Below are 8,043 nucleotides of genomic sequence, written 5' to 3' on the forward strand. Positions count from 1 at the left end.
CTGAGAAATATGTTGTTGCTTGTTGTTATGACTCAAATACGACTGAAATATCATGCCCAGTGCCTATAGAAACGTATATCCTTTAAAGTATTTGGTTCTGAGGAAAATTGTGGTCCTCTCTGACATTATATATATATATATATATATATATATACATATATATATATATGTCAGAGAGGATATATCAGAGAGGATATATATATCATGTCAGAGAGGATATATATATATCCTCTCTTCTGATCCCTACTAGGTGATGGAGAACAACACTGAGCTCCTAAACAGTCGAGTGGTATCCATCAATGTGGGAGAGGACATCTCAGGCCTCAGTAACTATATTAATATGACGTTCCGCTTCCAGAATGCATCACTGGTTAGTGAGCCGTGCATATTTACATCACAATCAACCATCAAACTCTCTTTTTTAAATATTTATAATATTTTTGTTCTTTCACCTGTCTGCAATCTATCAATTGCTTGACAGCTCCAAAAATTCATGTTTATGATATGGTGTGGATTGGAATAGGTGAAGGGGACTAATCAGGTTCTATTCTCTCTGGTAGGAAAACAAATCACTAACATGTGTATTCTGGGATGGTGAAAATGGTAGTATTACTTATTAACTAAACAAAATAGTTTCATGAAGCACTATATACAACAAAATTATATGTTGAAACTATTTTACGGCTTGTCTTTGTTTCACAGGTAAAGTTGCACATTGGAATTCCTCTGGATGTGTCACTAAGAAACAGGAAAATTAAACCGTATGCTCTTGTAACCACCTTTCATTCTTCGCTGTGCTTATGGTGAGAAATAATTTGTTGTGATCTCACTTTAACATTCTTTCGATCAATTGATTAACCTCCCTGGGCAAGGTGGGACGTTTGCGTCCTAGTCAACAGCCAGTGGAATCGCGTGGCGCGAAATACAAATATCTCAAAAATGCTATAACTTCAATTTCTCAAACATATGACTATTTTACAACATTTTAAAGACAAGACTCTCATTCATCTAACCACATTGTCCGATTTCAAAAAGGCTTTACAGTGAAAGCAAAACATTAGATTATGTCAGGAGACTACCCTGCCAAAAATAATCACACAGCCATTTTCAAAGCAAGCATATATGTCACAAAAACCAAAACCACAGCTAAATGCAGCACTAACCTTTGATGATCTTCATCAGATGACACTCCTAGGACATTATGTTATACAATACATGCATGTTTTGTTCAATCAAGTTCATATTTATATGAAAAACCAGCTTTTTACATTAGCATGTGATGTTCAGAACTAGCATACCCACCGCAAACTTCCGGTGAATTTACTAAATTACTCACGATTAACGTTCACAAAATACATAACAATTATTTTAAGAATTATAGATACAGAACTCCTTCATGCAATCGCGGTGTCAGATTTTAAAATAGCTCTTAGGCGAAAGCACATTTCGCAATATTCTGAGTATATAGCCCGGCCATCACGGCTAGCTAATTTGACACCCACCAAGTTTGGCCCTCACTAAACTCAGATTTACTATAAGAAAAATTGGATTACCTTTGCTGTTCTTCGTCAGAATGCACTCCCAGAACTTCTACTTCAACAACAAATGTTGTTTTGGTTCCAAATAATCCATAGTTATATTCAAATACCTCCGTTTTGTTCGTGCGTTCAGGTCAGTATCCGAAGGGTGACGCGCGAGCGCATTTCGTGACAAAAAATTTCAAAATATTCCATTACCGTACTTCGAAGCATGTCAAACGCTGTTTAAAATCAATTTTTATGCTATTTGTCTCGTAAAATAGCGATAATATTCCAACCGGGCGACGTTGTATTCATTCAAAGGCTGAAAGAAAAAAATGGAGAATTCTCTTGAATGCGCATCTCTAGTGTCACTGTTCCAGCCTGACCACTCACAAACAGAGCTGCTGTACTTCGCCCAAAGACTGCAGACACCCCATTACACTTTCTGGCGCCTTCTGACAGCCAATGGAAGCCTTAGAAAATGTCACGTTACAGCAGAGATGCTGTATTTTTGATAGAGATGCCACAGAAGGAGAACAAATTGTCAGACAGGGCACTTCCTGTATGGAATCTTCTCAGGTTTTGGCCTGCCATATAAGTTCTGTTATACTCACAGACACCATTCAAACAGTTTTAGAAACTTTAGAGTGTTTTCTATCCAAATCTACTAATTATATGCATATTCTCATTTCTGGGCAAGAGTAGTAACCAGTTTAAATCGGGTACGTTTTTTATCCGGCCGTGCAAATACTGCCCCCTAGCCCCAACAGGTTAAGGGCTTGATTCAAATCGTATTGCGGAAGATCTGCAGTATATAGCAATTTAAATTTAAGTGCAATGTTCCCGTGTTCGCGGAGCCTCCATTCACGCTAAGTGACTTACATGTCCGATCAATCTGAAATTACCTTTACATTTCAATCGTGCTGTACCACGATACGGACTAATTTAAGCCCAACATTGAACACTCAATCAAAGTGTGACCTAGCCACTGTGTGTGTGTGTGTGTGTGTGTGTTGACTGCAGTCTCCGGGCAGTGTCTCTAATGACAATCTGAGCTCCTCCTCTGTGTGGTTGCTGACGTTGTTGTCCAGGGTGGGCTGTGGAATATCCCTCTGTTTCCTGTGTCTGACTCTCCTCATCCACCTCAGGTCAGATTCTATCGACAAACTAATACTTATGTCCACGACATGCAAACGACGAGCCACCACACACAATGCCTCTCAGACAGAACATCCTCATGGGAAAAACAAGTTTTGAGATTCAAAGTACCCTTTTTACATCAGCAGTTGTCATACAGTGCTTTTACAGTAACCTGACCCCAAAGAGTTAGTAGAAGGAACCTAGATAGGAACTGCCATAACAATGAGATTTGCTATATTGTTGATTTTCACAATAGATTTAATTATAACTTCCCTTCCTCCAGAAGGGGTAAATCTGCTGATTCCCTGTGCGTCCACATCCACCTGTGCGTGGCGTTGTTGTGCCTCAACCTGACCTTCCTCATCAACGGCAGCCTGGCCTCCCTTGGTGTCCACGGCCTGTGTGTTGCTATGGCAGCAGCCACCCACTACTCCCTGCTGTGCACCCTCACCTGGTTCTCCCTGGAAGGCTTTCACCTCTACCTGCTCATCATCCGGGTCTTCAGCATCCACGTCAACAGATACCTCCTCAAACTGTGCCTGGTAGGATGGGGTGAGTGCAGTAAGTCAACAGTGAAGACAAGTATGATTAGACTAGGCGTGATCAGTGAGAAGTGAAACAGTTTCACCCAGCTGCACATGGTCTTGTCCAGCTTGATCAGCTCTGAGCTGGAGGGATCTCTGGATCTCTTCAGCTTTCATTCATGTATTTAAAGTATCTACGCTGTCTCTTGGTGTTTGACTCAACTGGGGCAATTCAATTAATACTTTCCTAATCTCTTTCAGGAATACCTGGCATAGTAGTTACCATAATTGTCGCTTGTGGCAAATATGGAGAATACAACAAATACCAGCAAGACGGTGGTGCTGTTAAAATGTAAGTAATATCGTGATAATTATATGGATTTTCATATCACCAATGACTCCCTTTCTCTCTGTAAAATACTGACTGACTGTGTCCCTGTCTTTATATGTACGTGACTGTGTCTGTGACTCTCCCCCTCTCTCTCTCTCTCTCTCTCTCTCTGTCTGTCTGTCTGTCTGTCTGTCTGTCTGTCTGTCTGTCTGTCTGTCTGTCTGTCTGTCTGTCTGTCTGTCTGTCTGTAGGTGCTGGTTGACTGACTCTGCTCTGACCACGGTGTCCTTTTCGTACTTTGTGCTGATATTCGTGGTGAACATGCTGTGCGTGGGTCTGTGACAGTGAAGGTGAAGGGGCCCACCGTCAGAGTCCTGTCCTGAGGGAGAGGAGTATGAGCAGGGGGACAGTACTCAGTCTGCTGGGTCTGGCCTGGCTCCTGGGGGGTCCTGCTCTTCCAGTTTGGCCCCCTGAAGGAGACAGCCTTCTACATCTTCTGCACTGTCAACTCTCTCCATGGTGAGATAAGAAACAGCCCTTATTCTCATTCACATCAGGTAAACACACATGCACACATACAAACACAGTAGTCAATTTGTGCGGGAGCACAATCCGATGCAAAGTCAATGATAAAAATCATCATGGTAATTTAACTGATGTTAATGTAATAGTACATAGATCTAGGGGCATGGAAAACATATTTACATTGGTCTATGTAAAAGCATGCCCTTATAAAATACTGTAGGTAATGTCCTGATTGTGGCATTTATAGCAGATTAACAACCCAGTCAAATAATGTGGTCTATGGTCAGGGACCTACAATATGTTCTATTACACTACTGTGAGTCACTATTGTATAGAAAGCCAGACGTATCATCTTGTAATTCAGTCAAAATGCTTATTACAACCTACAGGCCTCTTCCTGTTTCTACGCTATTGGTCTTTAACTCGGCCAGAGAAAGAATCTGTCTCCACGGCAACCACTGTAACTTCTTCAAGGGCGATGCATCCAGCTGAGGCCAGTCCCTGACTAACATGGTTATATCTTTTACTACTAATACCACTGCTTCCATTATATTACCACAGAAGCACAATATTTAGTATGTAGGTTTTTAACATTCCACTACAGGCAAACATAAGCATAAATTAAAGCGTAATCACAAAAATAAAAATGTGTTTCCAGGTTTGCTCGTAAGCTTACTGTGCTCATAAAACATTTTTTTTTTTACTTTTCAATGTTGTGCTGTTTATTTCACTTTTTTGCTGTGCATTTTGTTCTATTCTGTGACACACCTTCCATGCATATTCACTTTTGATGCGTGTAGTCCGAGGCAAATAGGCAACATATCTATTAGGTTCAAATTATTTCCATCCCCATCTCTGAAAAGAATAAAATACGTTTGGCTATCCAATCTATCACTCACCATGGTGCGTGAGGGTAAGATGGAGCGATCAACTGTCAAGTGGTGCCTTTCCATTTCTTTGATTGTCATCAAAAATCCTCTGAAAGATAATGTCCTTTTGTAGTCCATCTGTTACATTTTGGATAACTTTGATTTCTTTGGTTTTTGCAGAATAGACCTACAGTATATAGCCTCCTAGCCTAGGGGATACCTGAGATAACATTAAGCCTATATTAGTCAAGTAGATGGTACCTTATCATAACGTAACTATATTTGCAGGGATGTGAATTGAATTGTTACAAATATTATTTTTTTGGATTGTGTAATTTGTGTAAATAATGTATTTGTGTGTCATTGCCAGGTGTGTCATTGCGTATGCAAGAACAGTGAAGACAAGCAACTCAAAAAGCTGCCCTATTAATCTTGTTTATGGATAATACAAAATATCCGACCTAGATAAGCATTGTTGTTTTCAGTTTTCAGAGTTTTCAGAGTACAAGTGAGTACAATTTTACTGTAGGCTGTAAACTGCACAGACCATGTTATTTGAATAATGACGCAAAAGCCCTGGTATTTGAACGTTTCATTCCATTTGGATCAGTTGTGGGGACTACTCTGGACAGATTATAGAAAGGCACAGTAGCAGGCCAGTCTGTATTTTTTACTTCTGATACTGATTAGCTGTCTTTTGCTGATCATCATTCTCCCAAGTCGGCATTCAGAAAGTATTTATACCCCTTGACTTATTCCACATTTTGTTGTGTTCCCGCCTGATTTCAAAATGTATTAAATATATATTGGTTCTCACCCCTCTACACACAATACCAAATAATGACAAAGTAAAAAATATATGTTTTTAGAACATTTTGCAAATGTTTTTAAAATGAAATACAGAAATATAACATTTACACAGGGGCAGCACTTTTTTTAGATTTTATTTTTTATTTTTTTTAATTTTTTTTAGAAGTGGGGGAACATAACCTGCCCTGGGGTCTGCCTTTTTTGGCACCTAAAGCTAATTTCCTGCATTTCTACACAATCTAATATGACCCATGGTCTTTCTAGTCGTCTCTAAGCAAAAAATGCCCACAGTCATCATGCTAGGGAAGAGATGATATGTTTACGTGGTTGATAAGACTGAACTAGATCAAATGTAATTCAATAATCAATATTGTGTTGCACCTTTAACCAATAGCCTAACAAATGAACAACTCTTTAAAAAATTAAGTACAACTACTTTTGGTTGACTTTATTAAGACATCCTCTATGTGAAATTTCAGTCAGACCACCCAGCCAGCCCGAGCCGCCAGCACACCCGACCCACGCCAGTCTAGTCAATAACTCAACTCTCTCCCCAACACAATTTTCTTCCCACCTTTTTTCCCCCCCCAAAAATACCAAAAAACACTCCTTTTGTCATACTGTATTCCATATAAGGCATCCAGACCTTATGAAAGTTTCCCAGTATCCCCTTAATCTTGTAATAAATCAAATCTAGTGAGACATAACTTGACATTCCTGCCATCCATTGTGACATTGTGTGAGGATAAGCAACCTTGCAATTAATGGCAATGCATTTCTTAACAGCTACACTCTAAATTATAGTTTACATAGTTAAATCTGATAACAGTCTCCAGTATCAACATTTCAGTACAAACAAAACCAGGGAGAAGGGAGAATCTGTAGACATAATGAGATAAAAAGAACATCCGCCTTGCCAGAATTCAGCCAGCCTTCACAAGACCATAACATATGGAAATACGGTGAGCTCAAAAAGTATTGGGACAGTGACCATTTTTGTTGTTGTTCCAGCACTTTTGAAATGATACAATGAGTATGAGGTTAAAGTGCAGACTGTCAGCTTTAATGTGAGGCTATTTACATCCATATCAGGTTTAGCTCTTTTTGTTCATAGTCCCCACATTTTAGGGGACCAAAAATATTGGGAAAAATTCACTTATACACTAACATGAACAAAAGTATGTGGACACCTGCTCATCGAACATCTCATTCCAAAATCATGGGCATTAATATGGAGTTGGTCCCCCATTTGCTGCTATTACAGCAACTCTTCTGGGAAGGCTTTCCTCTAGATGTTGGAACATTGTTGCATGGACTTGCTTCCATTCAGCCACAATAAGATTAGTGAGGTTGAGCACTGATGTTGCGCAATTAGGCCTTGCTCGCATTCAGAGTTCCAATCCATCCCAAAGGTGTTCGATGGGGTTGAGGTCAGGGCTCTGTGCAGGCCAGTCAAGTTCTTCGACACCAATCTCAACAAACTATTTCTGTATGGACCTCACTTTGTGCACGGGGGCATTGTCATGCTGAAACAGGAAAGGGCCTTACCCAAACTGTTTCCACAAAGTTGGAAGCACAGAATTGTCTAGAATGTCATTGTATGCTGATTTCCCTTCACTGGAACTAAGGGGCCTAGCCCGAACCATGAATAAAAGCCCCAGACAATTATTCCTCCTCCACCAAACTTTACAGTTGCCACTATTCATTCAGGCAGGTAGTGTTCTCCTGGCATCCGCCACAACCAGATTCGTCCGTCAGACTGCCAGATAGTGAAGCGTGATTCATCACTCATTCATCACGTTTCACTGCTCCAGAGTCCAATGGCGGCAAACTTTACACCACTCCAGTCGATGCTTGGCATTGCACATGGTGATCTTAGGCTTGTGTGCGTCTGCTCGGCCACGGAAACCCATTTCATGATGCTCCGGACGAACAGTTATTGTGCTGATGGTCCTTCCAGAGGCAGTTTGGAACTCAGTAGTGAGTGTTGCAACCGAGCACAGCACTCGGCTGTCCCGTTCTGTGAGCTTGTGTGGCCTACCACTTTGCGGCTGAGCCGTTGTTGCTCCTACACGTTTCCACTTCACAATAACAGCTCTAGCAGGGAAGACATTTTACGAACTGACTTGTTAGAAAGGTGGTGTCCTACGGCGGTGCCACGTTAAAAGTCACTGAGTTCTTCAGTAAGGCCATTCTATGCCAATGTTTGTCTATGTATATATATAAACCGATGAAAGCTGAAGAGATCCAGAGACCCCTCCAGCTCAGGGCCGTAACTACACTGAACAAAAATATAAACTCAATATGTAACATGTTGGTCCCAT

The 8,043-nt window shown here is 40.6% G+C and overlaps 1 long non-coding RNA gene across 1 annotated transcript; it reads left to right on the top strand.

Annotated features, from left to right (window-relative positions):
* The first annotated feature begins 293 nt into the window (after positions 1–293).
* Positions 294–939, top strand: LOC106562067 (uncharacterized). The gene is made up of 3 exons (XR_014379316.1): positions 294–370; positions 561–603; positions 703–939. It is a non-coding gene; the product is annotated as an uncharacterized LOC106562067 (long non-coding RNA).
* The last annotated feature ends 7,104 nt before the right edge of the window (positions 940–8,043 follow it).

Source organism: Salmo salar, chromosome 11 (assembly GCF_965601325.2).
Source record: "Salmo salar chromosome 11, fSalSal1, whole genome shotgun sequence".
NCBI classification, from domain to species: Eukaryota; Metazoa; Chordata; class Actinopteri; order Salmoniformes; family Salmonidae; genus Salmo; species Salmo salar.